General features: G+C 50.6%; 1 protein-coding gene across 8 annotated transcripts in view; it reads left to right on the forward strand.

Moving 5' to 3' along the window:
• Positions 1 to 15354, forward strand: part of rols (zinc-RING finger and ankyrin repeat domain-containing protein rolling pebbles) — a 282854-nt gene that overhangs the window by 176098 nt on the left and 91402 nt on the right. The gene's annotated exons all lie outside the window — the stretch shown is intronic.

Here is a 15354-nt window from a genome sequence, read left to right on the forward strand (position 1 = left end):
TGTTAAGCGCAGGTGCAGAGTCTGCCATGTAATTACGTTCATCTTCGTTTCCTTTTTTTTTTTTTCATGTTTGCGGTTGATTTTATAATAATTTTTCTTCCTATAATCTATTGCTTCGACACTCCGCGTGAGTGTTCGGCGCTCTGACACTTCTGCGGGTTTTTCTATTCCCTCCCTACAGCGATTGCTTACAGGGAGCAACCAAAGCGCACATGTAATTTAGTGCAACAAGCTCTTTGATCTGTCGCCAACACGTGCACAAAACTTGCACCATGACTCGCCGCATGCTCTCAGCACGAGTACAGTTGTCGAGCGACCAAGGCGTCTCACAGAGGGAGCGCTTTTGGCGAAAGTGCACTTACAGACCTTTCCACGACCCCTCTAAGCACGTGGCTCTTGGGGTGTGGCAACTGCGGGAAAGCGTCTCCTCGTCAGGTCTCTTCAGTTCTGCACTCGAAACAGAAGGGAGTAAAAAAAGGGAGTAAGCTGTCATTTGGCGAGTGCGCTAGAGGACGGCTTCTAACTTTTTACTCCCATATAGGCGTATTCGTGTTTAGAGAGTACGAGCGTGTGCTCTGCCTCCCGCAGTCCACTCTCGAACACGCTGTCGGCCGCGCAGCTGTTTGCGTAAAGGTGTGCAGTGTTGCGACTGTGGAGGGTATAGCCAAATTCATCCGATACGGGCGCAGCAATCCGTGTGTAGATCATGTCCCCCCCCGGCGCCCCCCTTGAAGAAATAAAAAGAAGAAACGGGAATAGGGATGGCACGCATGTGCAGAGAAAACGCTGAAACCTAAGCCGGGATGCTCGCCACGGACGATAATGGTCCACGAAGCGGAGCTGGCCGGGGAGACTGAAACAAAACGATTCCTCCCTCATTGAGACAATTGTCGTTCATTTTCCTTTGCCGCTTGCTCTCGAAATCGAATTTCAGCGTAGCGCAGCGCGTTTAGTGCCTATGTGCGTGCCTGCCTGCCTGTAGTGCACACACACACACATAAACCTAGCGGCAGACGCCCGCCCCCTGAGTGTTTGGCGTGCGCCTGAGCCTCGACGGGGGCCGCGCTCGCGTAATTGGATTTCGTCCCCTTAGCGCAAATTGTGCCATGTATCACGTGTCACGCAAGGTTTTCAACCGCACGCACGCACACGTTTGCTCTGCCCGCCCCCGCCGTCGCTGTCCCTCTGACTTTTAGTTGCATGCAGCACATCACGAAAGTTGGTTCGGCCGAGTCGCCTCACCTGCGCACCTACGCGCGGTAATGTATTCCCGCGTAACCTATCTGGAACAAGAGCGTCGCCTCTCGAGCCTGCATACGTCGAGTTTGGGGTGTGTAATGTGCCATATTTGCACAAAGTTGCTTTTCTGAGCATGTGTTATATTAAAATTAGGAATGACAATAAAAAAACAACAGGAAGCCGTACTTGGGAGCGGTGCGACGCGATGACCCAACGTGTTCACCTGCTCCCTGAACTATAGACGGTCCTTGCCTCCATATATTACTGTGCTGCACGGAATTGGCTGCAGTGTGCGCGTTCGTGGCACACGTCTCCTCGTCGCAAGAAGGGAGCCGCATGGCTTCTACGCTGTGCGTGCCGGATTCACATGGCCGACGTTTGGGCCAGTCTAATGAGGTAGTGAAAGCGAATGCTCCTCCCCCCCCCCCCCCTCCTCCCCACGGTACCCGTTTATATATACTGCCCTCGCCGTGTTTACGCGACGCTAGCTATGTAGCGGAAGCACTCCGTATTACTCGCTGTCTTGCCTCTTAGACAAATGACTACACCATGTACGTGCAAAGAGACGAAGAAGAGAGTAACTGCGCGTTGGCGGTTTCTAGAAATAGTTGTTTTGTGTGTGTAAAAGCGTGAGGTCACGTGTCTTTTTATTTTTACATTCAGAAAAGCCTAAATTCCCCGTTGAAAAACTTACTGTTGCGTTACTTGGTGCGTTCACCCCAGGAAGAAGTAAGCGCGGAGCGAAGCGTTCATAGAAAAGTGGCTATGTTTTTCTCATTTCGTGTCTCTTCCTTGGCACTTGCTCTTTCAGACTGCGGTGTCCGTCGTGCTGGTTATGCAAGACCTCCTCTGGCGAATATGGCTGTGAACGAAAAGTCGAGGGGGAGCCTCGTTTCTCGAAACCCGCTTAGTAGAAGAGATTTTAGTCCTCGTATAAACGACTCCAGTCCTGAAATATGCGCGGTCGGGTGTGCTTGAAGGTCATTATTTTAAGGTCAACATATATGAACAAAAGGTGCTGCGTAGCAGTCGTTATTTCTTTCATTTGTTACAAAAGTACACGCTGCTCGAACTTGTCGTTCAAATTTTTACCCCCCCCCCCCCCTTTACACACACGCCCCCTATTCCCCGATTTCATCACTTTCACTGGAATAGCGTGATGTTAGGGTATAAAACACCGTAGTGGTCGAAATTATCCGGAGCCCTCCACTACCACTTGTTTCGCATACTGCACTGCGTATACCTTTGGTGTGTAAAAATGTATTAGTGAGTGAGCGCAGCACGATTTGTGACCACCACCCAGCCCGTAATCCTCACCTCGGGTCTCTCGACCTTCCTCAAGCTGCCTATAATTGTAGTCCTCAGTAAGGTCTAGCATCGCTTGGCAGGGCGTTTCATTCCAGCTCGAACTACGTGACGTTCCTCCGGCCGCACTTAGCTACAGTCCTCTGTAAGAATGCTTCGCACTGCACTTAGCTTTCCCACAGGACGGAGCTGCGAGCTCTGAAAGTGCGAGTCGCACGTGGGCGCACTTATGTACAAGCTCGGCTGCCTTCGCGCCCGTCTTCGGTCGCGCGAGTCTCCTCCATACGTGACAGCCATACGGAGGCGGGCGAAAGGGACTTCTCGCGTTGCCATCAGCGCGGTCACGGATGTGGGGACAGCGAACCACGCTCGCTCGCGCGAACTCTGTGCTATCGGGTCCGTTCATCTCAGGGGCGCGTTGGCTTTTAATCGAGTGAACTCCCCGAGAGAGGTGTGCGTGCAGCAGAAGCAGCAGCAGCAACAACAGCAGCGGCAGCACGCGCGAGTTTCATTGGCCTGCTCCGGTCGCGGCGGGAGACCGATTCGAAGACGGCTATAGCGTCGTGTCCGCACGCGTGTGCATGTGTGTGTGTGTGCACTTTCTCTGTTTGTCGCGGTTGGGTGCAGTCCTTCGGGCGACGCCTTTAGCGGCGCGTGGGCGCACGCTCGGAGGTCGTTGCGCGCGTCTGAGCGTGGAGAGAGAGAGAGGGAAGAGGTTATTTAAGAGAAGGCGCCGTAACTGTCTCACAGTGTATGGTAGCCGTGCCGTGCCCGTAGTCGGTGCATGTCTCTGGAGCGCAGTAGAGAAAGCTAAGGAAATGTCTGCAGTGGCATTGTGGGTTTTTTGCGCAAAAGACACGACACAGAAGAAACGAGGTAGACAGGACAAGCGCTTACTAACAACTCAGGTGTTTATTGACATAACATTTGCTTAAATACAGCAGCTGCTCTTATCAAACACGAAAAGGGAAAGAAAAGACTTCGCATACATATATATCAGATCAGCACAGATCCCACCATCACACCATGCTGATCTGATATATATGTATGCGAAGTCTTTTCTTTCCCTTTTCGTGTTTGATAAGAGCAGCTGCTGTATTTAAGCAAATGTTATGTCAATAAACACCTGAGTTGTTAGTAAGCGCTTGTCCTGTCTACCTCGTTTCTTCTGTGTCGTGTCTTTTGCGCAAAAAACCCACAATGCTTAGGCACCAACTAGCCTGCAAAAACATACTCGCAAGTCTGCAGTGGACACAACGCAGTTGATGATGGTGATGATTATAATGGCGACGACAATGATGAGAAAACAACGCATTTTGCGAGGCTCCCTGGTTTGGAGCCTTGTCGCTTGCCCGTGCGATAAAGTATTGCGGCTAAAAAAAAAAAAATTAAGAAAGCAGAGTGAACGAATGCGACCGAACTAAAGCAAAATGTAAACGAAGTTTAAGTCGGTTTTAAGGAAAGATTGTTTAGAATTTGAAATGCTTTGAAAATGGGGAAAGCTTCAACTTTCATGGCCAACATGCGTCTGTTGCTGATAGTGCAATCGGCTCTGTAGGCTGTGATATTGGGGCGGTATTAAATAACGATGGTCTGCAGAGAACACACGGTACGAAGGGAAGATGACACGGAGATAGCGCAAGCAAGGGACCGCTGCAGAATCAAGACTAGAACGACTTTCGAGCTGACACTGACAGCCATCTTTCGCGATTACACTATAATGTCGGTGATTTTCATCCACGTATACTTACTCACGTATCGGTGATGTTTTATTCGGCTCACGTATCGCTCCGGAAAGATGACCGCGACGACAGTTTTCGCAACAAAAATATATCTAGGTTGGCAGTAGAACGCGCCTTGGGCTACAAGCCGCGCGTGTATCGCGCTTCGCGGTCTGTTTCCGTTGAAACGTGTCTGTCGGATTGACGAAAGTTTTAACGCCCTTGGAATCGGAGAACGCTTGGCGCACCTGCAGCCTCACCGATGGGGCGAGAGCGATATAGCTTCCGCCTTGTGAATATGTAATTGGGTCATATTGATACGCTGCCTGATCTGGGCTGATCTGTGCCCCGCCACATGCGCACGCCCAACTCGAGTTTGATAAGACGACCTGACTACGTGCTCGACCAGTTCGGCGGATGTGTTCGACCTGCACGGAGCCTCGGGGATACAAGATTGTTGCGTGTCCGCTCCTTTGTACGAGGCGCGAAGGAGCAAGGCGTGATGTAATCGTTTACAAACTCTGATTAACCATGTAGTTATCATGTGTAGTAGCAGTTACTCCGTGTGGTGCCCGCTTGCCATTCATGTTATTTTTTCGACTCAATTGAATTCAATTAAAATTTGAAAATTAACTTTCTTTATGAACTGCCCTTCAAAATTCATTCTTGATTTTTTTCGCCGGAAATATAAATGCAGTGACCGCAATGTTGGCTTAGTGGTTTGAGCACCCGGCTCGTATGCGGGAGGTGGGGTTCGATTCCCGATGCCGCTGGGTATCCACTCGGGCTTCGAAATGGGTACAAGATTTCCCCTGGCCTGGTGATCGGCTGCTCTGGGGTGCATTACTTCGAAAATGGATCTTTGACCTCACCTTGAATAGACAAAATGCGTTGTGCCATGGAGCCCTGCCATGGTGCAATGCCAAGGGCCAAAGCTGCACTTACGGCTGAAAAAAAAAAGTTATCGCCACCGTATATAAAAACAGTGCAACATTTGCTGCTCCTGAATGATGCCAAATGATGACTAGTACGTACCCAGATACGTGTCCAGAATTATCTAAGTTCAAAGTAAGTTAAAAATAGGTTCCCAGCAGTTCAAATGGGAACTCGAATATAGAGCACGGCATTTCGCGCTACAATTCCTTCCATCGCCGTTGTTAGGTCTGCGAGCGCCCGACTACGAAAACGTCCGCGTGCTGTGCAATGTCAACGCACGTCAAAGATCCCCGGCCAGTCTAAATTAATCCGGATCCCTCCACTACGGCGCCTCTCATCACCACTGTGTCGCTTCGGGGCGGTAAACCCTGCAATTCGCAATTTGCTCAACAAAAAGCAAAGTCGTGACCTACAATGCTTGAGAACGTGGCGTGCACTGAGTGACGTAGCATTTAGCGCTCGTCGTGACTTCTTACTGTGCCCTCCATATATCTCTTGAGCACGACAGCAGCTCCTCCTCCCCCATATATTTCTTTGGCGCAGCGCTTGACAAGCGTCAAGTGGGCCTTTGTGAAAGACGCGTATGGGCTCGGACGCAAACGTGCCGTGATCGTGGGTGTTCCTCGTTCTTCACTGAAGCGGCTTTCAAAAAAAAAGGGGGAGGGGGGAGCACACAAACCCACGTGCCTTTCAAGGCCCGTCTCGACACGTAACTGTTTACCACCGGCTCGCTATGTGTTTTTGACGTGCACTGGTTGTATATACGCGACGTCTGTACGCAGCGTGTACTGGCTGTTTGAAGCGGCTTGTCGCCGGCGCGTCATGACGGCGCCGGGAGACTGCGAGACGTGCTCCCCCGCTCGACGTCGATCGAATGACGTCCACCACTAAAGTGGCGGCTTCCTGCTTCGACGAGCCGTTCAGCTTCCACTCGCGCCGTCCCGCCATTGGCTCTCTTCATCCCCTGCGACCGGGGGGCAGTCGCGACCACAGTCAGCCTTGTTTTGTCGCCGGTCTTCGCCGAAGCCTCTATAGTGCCCCAAGTATCCGGATCGTTGCTGTTGCAGCCTCTTCCTGATGATATTTCGAGCGTGGTTTGTCTGTGGCTGAGGAGGCTCAAAGGAGAGCCACACACGGTGACAACTGTGATGGCACTGCCAGGCCTCGAATGGCGCGAGGCTCCAGGATATAAATTTTAAAAAGCGCTCACAACATGACTCTTAATTCCGGGTTGCACTCTTATTTGTGCAAAGTAATATTTCTTTTTCTTGTTCTCTCGCAAACAATGCACATGGCCTGCTACGCGCAAACGAATGCCCTTAGACGCAAGTCCTTGAGGTGGCTCAGTGGTTGCGGCGCTCGGCTGCTGACCCGAAAGATGCTGGTTCGATCCCGGCCGCGGCGGTTCCATTTCGATGGAGGCGAAATGCTAGAGGCCTGTGTACTGTGCGGTGTCAGCGCACGTTAAAGAACCCCAGGTGGTTGAAATTTCCGGAGCCGTTCACTACGGCGTCCCTCGCAGCCTGAGTCGCTTTGGGACCTTACACCGCCATAAACCGTCGAAGCTTGTCACCTCATTTTCGAGCTCATAAACTATTTCGGCTGTGTCAAGCACTGCAATCGTTTGCATTGCGGATGGTACACAGGCATTCTTTTAAATCTTTCCACAAGGGGGCGTTTATCGAAATGGCTAACAAGTAAGAATATCCGCTATTATTTCGCAAGCAGTCAACAGTACTTAGTTCAACCTTCGTGGCGTGATTACCTTCTAACGACTTTTCCTTCGTAAACATCTTGAGCTACCCGCTTCAATACCGTTCGCTCGCAGCCGCTGAACGACTACTGTGTGTCACTCTCGATTGTTCCGTTACGTGTTGTTCCATGTCTTTTTCTCTCGTTAGTACCATCACTGCGCCGGGATCACCACCTCTCGGTTTCGGCCGTATACGTCTCCCGTCATGGCCGCAGCACCCAACGTGCCGTAACAACCACTTTGCCTAGTTCAGCGGGCGGCGTGCCTTCTTCTCACGCCGACCATTTTCCGCAGTCCGCCCTCTCTCATATGCATACTCAGTCACGCGCCTTATCCCCGGGCCAAATTGCTCCGCTCGGCACATCCACGCCGCATCTTCTTCGCGGCCTTTTCGGTAATTGAGTCTCCGGGCGCTCGCGCGCGCGCGCACATTCGGGACGCGTTCTGCTTGTAATGCGTGGCGGCAGAGCTTTGCTGCCTTCTCTCCTGCTGCCCACTCCTCCATATATATATTGTCTCTGCGCCGTAAGAACATGCACACGCGTACGCACAGATAGAAACACGAAGGGCATGCGTGTGTACAGGGGGAGGGCACTGTGCCCTGCAGCTATCATCATCGCGAGCTAGGCAGCAGCAGAGGTAGGGTAGTAGACACGGACACAGAGCGTGGCGGACCGACTGGCCTCAACACAACACCGAAGCACATGCATCGGCGAGCCGCGATTAGCGACCACAGTCGTGATTCAAGCTCGTTCTGAATAGAGGCCATCGACGTCGTCATGCGTTGCGCTCAAACGCTCCCTCTCGAGAGGAAGTTTTTACAGAACGGAGGATCGGGGAAAGGAGGCGGGGACTTGGCCAGCTGGGGTTCTTCTTCTACCGTACGGGGCATTTTATTCTTAATCCGTGTTGTTCAACTGCTCGTTGTATACAGTCTCTCTTCTTCTTTGCCGTCCTCGACGCCTGCGGCGTGCCCTCGAATGCCGCGCCATTCCGACGCGTTCGGAGCCCCCTCCCCCGTCCGCCCATTCGGGTCGTCCCCAATAACGCGCGACGCATCTCATGCTGACTGCCCTTGCTTGTATCTCTCTCGCTCTCTTTCTCAGACAGCGGAGGCGCAAGCTCTGCAAAAAGAAAGGCCCACTGGACGCGTGGTCAAACCAGCCGTCTACCTCATTGAGGTCTGTCTCATGCCAGCCAACACTACAAAACGGGCCGCGCTCCGCCGCTGTTCTCGGCGGCCTGCTTACGCCGACTTGCAACGCCAATCAATGGGCTCGTTTTTTTCGGCACTTAATTTAATGTCTTTTTCTCAGAAGTGGTCCAGACGGAATCTGTAACTATAGCCCGCCGGCAGTTGTTCTTACTGCTGCGCGTTTTTCCTTCTGTTTGCTTCTCAGAAGCCGCAGAACGGTTTCTTTTTCTTTCTTTCTGTTATTATCATTAATCGTCGCACTACGCAACAACGCGACGTAATGAGTTGTCGCGCGTAAACTGTGCGAGCTCTCCCGAGGTCTGCCCCGCGGATATGGAATGGACCGTGAAATTGATCGATCGTCGGTTTTCAATTAGCGTGGTTCAGGGACGAACATGTTGACCCGCTTTTGTACCTTGCTGTTCCCAATAGGCAAAACCGCGGACGCGTATAATACACTAGGTATTTCTCTAATCCTTCGTTCTCGTGCGCTCTCCGCGGAAAGCTCTCGATGACTGTAGTTTAAGTGGCAATCGATTACATACATGGCTACTTGACACACCAACGATCCCAGCAGTCTTTGCACGTTCAGGATGAGACGTTGCTTCAAGGGGGAGAAAAAAAAAGCAATTTTCTCAAAGGTGCCTACAGCGGGCGCTAATGATTGTGTGTCTCGGTGGCTTAATGATTCACCAGAACATGGCTCTTAGATCGCTTTGGGTGTCCGCAGCGCCGTGTTGAAATTGTCCCCGCTTTACCCGTCAGCCTTGAAGGTGCACCCTCTTTTTTTTTTGCGTTTTCGGGACCAGACCGCCAGAGGTCGTTGTTCCAGTCCAGCCCAGACACGAGGCGGATGCCAGTTAAGTCCATTAATCGCACCTACGTGGCCCCTATGCAAGGAACACTTCTGTCCGAGGTGAAGTAGGTGTGCAGGCATCCGCGGTCGCACTCGATTATTGCCCGTGCATCTTATGGTGTCCTACATGTTGTTGTTGTTGCTACTCCTCTCGATGTTGTTATTGTTTACTACATGACAAATAACACGTACCGTGACCGAGATACCGGTGAGGAATCTGGCATCGCATGATTGCTAATGAGCAGCGGAATGTTGGTTAAAAAAGGAAAAAAAAAAACAGCGCGCTGCTGACTCGCTGTACGATTAATTTTCCCCAACTACCCTTCATTTTTTTTTCTCTCTGCATTCTTCACACGACCGGTGACTGAAAGGCTACTTGCGGAATGCTGTCATGAGGGAAGAGGTCTTTTCAATGTCAAAGGTTTCCATACCACGAATAGTTTTGGAATTAATCGCGACCAGGTTGAATGCTGGCATGTTTGTGAGGAAACAATCATCTGTTAAAGCATTTCACGGTGTCAGTGCGACAAGCTCTTTATGCAGCAGACATAAATCTAAAGGATTTTTGCAATTTGCAAATAGGAACTAGCAGACATCGCCCTTTTCAGCGGGAAACGGGAGGCATCCTTTGTTAGCCGGTACCCGTAATGTTGCGTTTGCATACTGATATGAACGACGTATACAAGGCTTGAGCGCATGACCTTCGACAGAGCTTATTCGGTTAGCGCATCAATTCTCGCACTTGCTTTCATTCCCTGTCACCTTAGCCAGGGGAGAGAACATTATTACGAAAGCTCGGTTTTCTAGTCGGCATCCGGCTGGACGAATCTTGGCGTGTAATAGGAAACTGAAGCGAAGAGTCAGAAATAGTACATGGTCTCCTGATTGCCGCGAACCAGAGCGCTGTAAGGCTCGACAAAAAACCGACGCGAGCTGTCACGGGCCGTCCTTGTCCTTCCTGAAGGTGCGGGCCGAAGTGGTCCGCTTCTCTGTGCTTTGTATTTTTTTTTTACTCTCGTATTCCTTTCTTAAAGATAGTGTAAGAAGGAACTAAAGAAAAGCAGGACGACAGCGTACGACGGACTTATAATTGGAAAGCAAGGTTTCTGTTCCTTTTCTTTCCATTGTACTTTTGCAAAGAGAGAAGAAGAAGAGTATTCTTTCTTTCTTTCTTTCTTTCTTTCTTTCTTTCTTTCTTTCTTTCTTTCTTTCTTTCTTTCTTTCTTTCTTTGATCTGCTATTCGTTAGTCTGCTGTGCTCATTCTCTCCGGGCGCTGATCTGTTTTTTTAATGCTGTAGTTAGCTCGTACCGGTCCAGACACTGCAGGCTCGTCTCAGCTTGTGCACACACGCACACACACACACGCGCGCGCGCGCAGATATGTGTATGAGATAAAGTCACCAGAAATTGAAAAAACATAACAGGATTTAATTCACGACGTTTCGGCTGGAGGACCAGCCTTTTTCGAGAAAGGCTAGTGTGTGTGTGTGTGTGCGTGTGTATATATATATATATATATATATATATATATATAGTATCACTCTGAGACCCTCGTGCGTACTCAATACACGCTACACATGTTCTTTGGAGCAGCGATATTCTTGCCCCTCAACGATGACTGGGCACCACTGAGCGTATACGGCCGCCGAGAGCGCTGTCGTTGTAGCAAACAAGCTAATAAAAAGGGGGAAGAAAGGAAGCACACGAAAGAGGTACCTCAGGATAGACTATACACGTTGTGCGCGCGTGCCCCGTGCGTGCGACCTCCCAAGACGTTGACGAATGTTGCGTCTCAGCTCGCTAGGCGTGCGCGGCGCACTGACCCGCATTATGATGCGCCGTCGGAAACGGACTCCGACGAGCGCCCACCGCCGCCGTCAGAGACAATCACCCTATTCTTCTTCGGCTACTGGGGCCTCCGCTGCTGCCTGCGCCCCTGCCGTCTGTGTGTGAGATACTCGAGTGCCGGCCTCGTCCCTTTATCGCCGTTCTCCACCGCGCTGCTGCCGCTACTGCTTCTGCGCTCTATGCGCTGGCAGTTTATACACACAAGTCTTGCGCTGAAACAAATCCGCAGCGCGCACTGTCTCAGCCTTCCTGCATATCTTAGAGTTATATATGTCACTGTATGTCTGGGGTATATACTGGGTTATATATGTACATTCTCGTAGCGAGTTCAGTGTCGGGAGCGAGCGTCAGTATTTCTCTGCGTGTATACATTCCTATTTTTCTCTTTGACCCTATTTGTTCTTTATAATATTTTTATTTTACTAGTGTCACTGGATTTTCGGATTACGGAGCAAGATTGATCTGCAGCTCGGTTCCTCTGCGGCTTCTCTTCCGAAAAGGCACGTTTCAAACTGATTCCAAGGGAAATGTGCGACGCTCGGATTGGGTTTTCGTTCTTTTTTTTTCGCTTGTCGAGAACTCGCTATGCGTTTTGACTATTAGCCTCAGAGAGATTGATGGGTCCCTTCGTAATTCGGAACCACAGCGGAACCGCGTCGACTGCGACTCAATTCCCGGAAGAGCCGAGCCGCGGCGATATGTACCGAATTTGGGAAATGGGGAGTCGCAGTGCATCGCTTGTGCGGGGTTCGTCACATTTGTCAGAAAAGAAGGGGCCTCAGTCTTCAGCCAGACCACCTCAAGAATGGACGGAAAGGGCCGGATTAGAGGGGAAAAAATATTTTATATGCTTCTATTCTCTTCTAGTAAACGGCGCTGTAGGATAGCATGAGAGCGTTGTCTTTACTTTCTTTTTCTTTTTAGACGCTATACTCTATCAAAGGTTTCAGCTAGATGACAGACGTGCACGATGCTGCAGCACTTCACTCACTGTTCTTGACGCTCAAGTAATCATCGCTAACGCTACAAAGAGGCTCACCTCAAACCATTTCTTGCGGGAAATTACGCCATGTATGCTAAATGCGCGAGCAGGCATGGTTCTGCAGTTTATAAGGGCGAAAAAATTATTGCGGACTTCACTGGAGTGAGCACTCCAAGTTTGATGAGTCTTATAACGTGACTGCGATCCCCGCCTTCGCTTCCATCCTTTCTTTTCTCGTTTCTAAAGATCGAGGGACGTTCGATGTGTTCCAGTTCGTTATGAATAGACGTAGGGATACTAAGCGTGTTTTGAGTAATCGAAACAGAAACTAAACACGAACAAGCAGGTTAAAAGGTTTTCCTGCATGCGACTGCAAATAATAATAATAATAATATATTCGCATGCTCTGCTTCAAGCAAGTTAGAGCTTTACATGCATTCCCTTTGAAACACAGAGTAATACAGGACGCCTGAGTGGTGACGTCATCGAGAGCCCTGTTACATTACGTCTACTTCTTTTAAACCCTGGAAAGCTGTCCTAGTATAAGTATGCTTGCAAAAAAATATTTAAAAAAGCGCATTGCTGAAGCCTGAACATATTGTCGTTATTCTCTATTCTAGGTTTCCGATTTTACCGAACCTAGAGTGTGTGCGTGTGTGCCTGATTTCAAATCTTTATCCTTTACGAAGCTAACAAGATCCGAGGACCCAGATACATAGCGTGGGGAGCACCCAGCTCGGACTCCCCGTTCGGAGGTCATTCGCCTCCGCTCGTGCCATTTTGTCTGCGCGTACGTTCCACCACCGGCCTTCTTCTTTTAGTTAGCGTCGTCGCGCACCGTGTCCTATAATCCCCGGCGCACGCTTCCTTTGTCCACGCTCCTTGGGGCCGAACGATGCTTTGTATAGGTTCGCGAATACGAGGCGGCGCCTTCTCGGTAGCCGCGGCCGAAGGCGAAAGCGAAAGACAGAAGCGGCTGCGCTGCCCGACCGGCTCGGTGCGCGCTGGCCTTTTCAGGCGCCGATACTGGAACGGCAAGTGTAGGAGGGGGAGTGCTCTACTGCGTCACTTCTCGCCAATTGCGTGCAGCCTTGGCGAGGCTGATTTCGGGTGTGTAAAGGTAAGCCTTGTTCTACAGCATTATACATTCGAGTTTCTATACTGTAGCGTGGGTCAACTACTGTCGCACGGAGTGCGCTGTATTGTTGAGTAATACAGCGCGAATTGAACCAGGGACGAAGGCAGAAGACCTACAAAGACGAGCGCTTCTTTCGTCCCTGATTCAATTCGCGCTGCATGATTCAACGGATTGTCAGTTCGCCCAAGCTTCAGTTTTACGCTATATTGTGAAACACTGATATCTTGCGAAGGATCTTTCATGTTTAGGCTCCACTCTTTTTTGGGGGGTGGCAGATTCGAATAACACGAACGACAGAGGGCCGGTCCAAGTCGACCTACTACGTGGTTACGAGCTCTTTTTCTCTCAAACACATTTATTACACCAGGAAGACTGTATTAGTTGAGACATTGTATCTGTATCGCATGAACACCACTTACGCGCCATGTCAGACATTTTTTCGAACCCAAGTGCCCTCACTGCCGCTAACAATATCCAGTGAGTGAGTGAGTGAGTGAGTGAGTGAGTGAGTGAGTGAGTGAGTGAGTGAGTGAGTGAGTGAGTGAGTGAGTGAGTGAGTGAGTGAGTGAGTGAGTGAGTGAGTGAGTGAGTGAGTGAGTGAGTGAGTGAGTGAGTGAGTGAGTGAGTGAGTGAGTGAGTGAGTGAGTGAGTGAGTGAGTGAGTGAGTGAGTGAGTGAGTGAGTGAGTGAGTGAGTGAGTGAGTGAGTGAGTGAGTGAGTGAGTGAGTGAGTGAGTGAGTGAGTGAGTGAGTGAGTGAGTGAGTGAGTGAGTGAGTGAGTGAGTGAGTGTTAGTGAGTGCTAGTGAGTGAGCGTCAGTGAGCTATATTGTCAGTGGGTAGGTGTCACTGAATGAGTGAAGTGAATGTGAGTGCGTCACTGAATGAATGAAACGCAAGGTCAGGCGATTGAACGATTCGTTGAGAAGGTAGCTGCAGGGTCCTCGTACCCTACACAGCCTTCGCGGTTGGATACCCGCAGGCCCACTGCACAGAAACTCTCCCAGACGCTGCGGTGGCGGACCGGTGCGCACCCAGCGGCGCGCGCCCGTCCCCGCTGCTCCCTTTCGCGTCCAGCCTGCGTGGTGCGCGCCGCTGTGTCTTCTCTGCGTAGCGCGCAGATCGCGCGAAGCACAGCGCCAGATCACTCTAATGAATCACCTTCTCCTTTGCTCCTAATTAAGGCGCTCCGCTTTCTTTATGCTTCGCTGCTGCCGCCGCCACTGTTTCTGTTCATTATTCCCGGCGACGACGTCAGGGCCGAATACAAAGGGGGGTCCTCCCAGTGCCCCAAATTAACCGGACCGCCGTCCGTTCGCCGTGAGCACTTATTCACCGTGTAGCGCACTTGACTCCTCTAACCAGTGAGCGAAGTTTTGCGCGTAAGTGGGTCGTGCTATGGAAATATACGTCCACGTCTGGAAGGGGCCTTTGCCGTATCGCTCGGGCTTTAATCCTTTGCCCGCTTGTTCTCTACTCCTCGTGAGCGGCTCCCAGCGCCCAGTTCTCTCTTCTCTCCTGTCTACAACTTGCCTCCTTTTGGGCCCGCGGACTCCTAATTACTTGTCGAAGAATTTTCTTGTCGCTGGTATTTCGTTTTATCTCTGATGTTGTTGTTCCTGTTGTTATAGTTGTCGTAAACACAAGGAAGAAGAACTTACAGGGTGGCAGGCAAATGCTCCGGATGCGCAAAGACGACTGCCTGCTCCAAAAAATGTATATAAAGGGGGGGGGGGGGGGGGGGGTAAGTAAGAATGAATGAGGCAGAATGATGGGAAGAGAGAGGAAGAAGCAGATAATAAAAGAAATAGAAGTAACGGAAGCACAGAACACACTCTGCAATGCAGTTTTCACTCTGCGGTGCTCATAGTGCACGCGGCCCCAAGGGAGACGCGGACGTAGATGCTTTTCTTCGCTGTGAGAAGAACTTGGATGCAGCTTGTAATGAGCAAGGTCCACTATGTCTGCGAGGAGCTCTCGCAACAGAATACGTGCTGTTTATTGCGCCACGTAAGCTTACTTTGCAAGTTTGCCACGTGCATTCGTACTCCCTCCATACTTCACTTGCCGTCTAATGAAAAGACTCGCGTTCTTTTAACAGGCAATGGTGCCCGCGTCCGCCTCGTTTTGTTATTCATCGCTTTGCGCGGTCTGAAAACTCCATGCGAGTCATCTTTAACGATGCTGCAGCACTCAATTGTAATCTGCAACGTTTCGGGAAAATGTCGGAGCACAGAGATCCATGAGCAGAAAAGTGTCGTCGTCTTCGCTGAGTTCAGTGCACAGCCATTTTTCGCACTGCTTCTGACGAGCGTTTCGCTCTTCCCTCTCAGAATCCGGGTCCCAACCTTACACAGCTACGATCGACGTCCTTCGACGCAACG

Source organism: Amblyomma mixtum, chromosome 6 (genome assembly GCF_055824585.1).
Source record: "Amblyomma mixtum isolate Tamu chromosome 6, ASM5582458v1, whole genome shotgun sequence".
NCBI lineage: Eukaryota > Metazoa > Arthropoda > Arachnida > Ixodida > Ixodidae > Amblyomma > Amblyomma mixtum.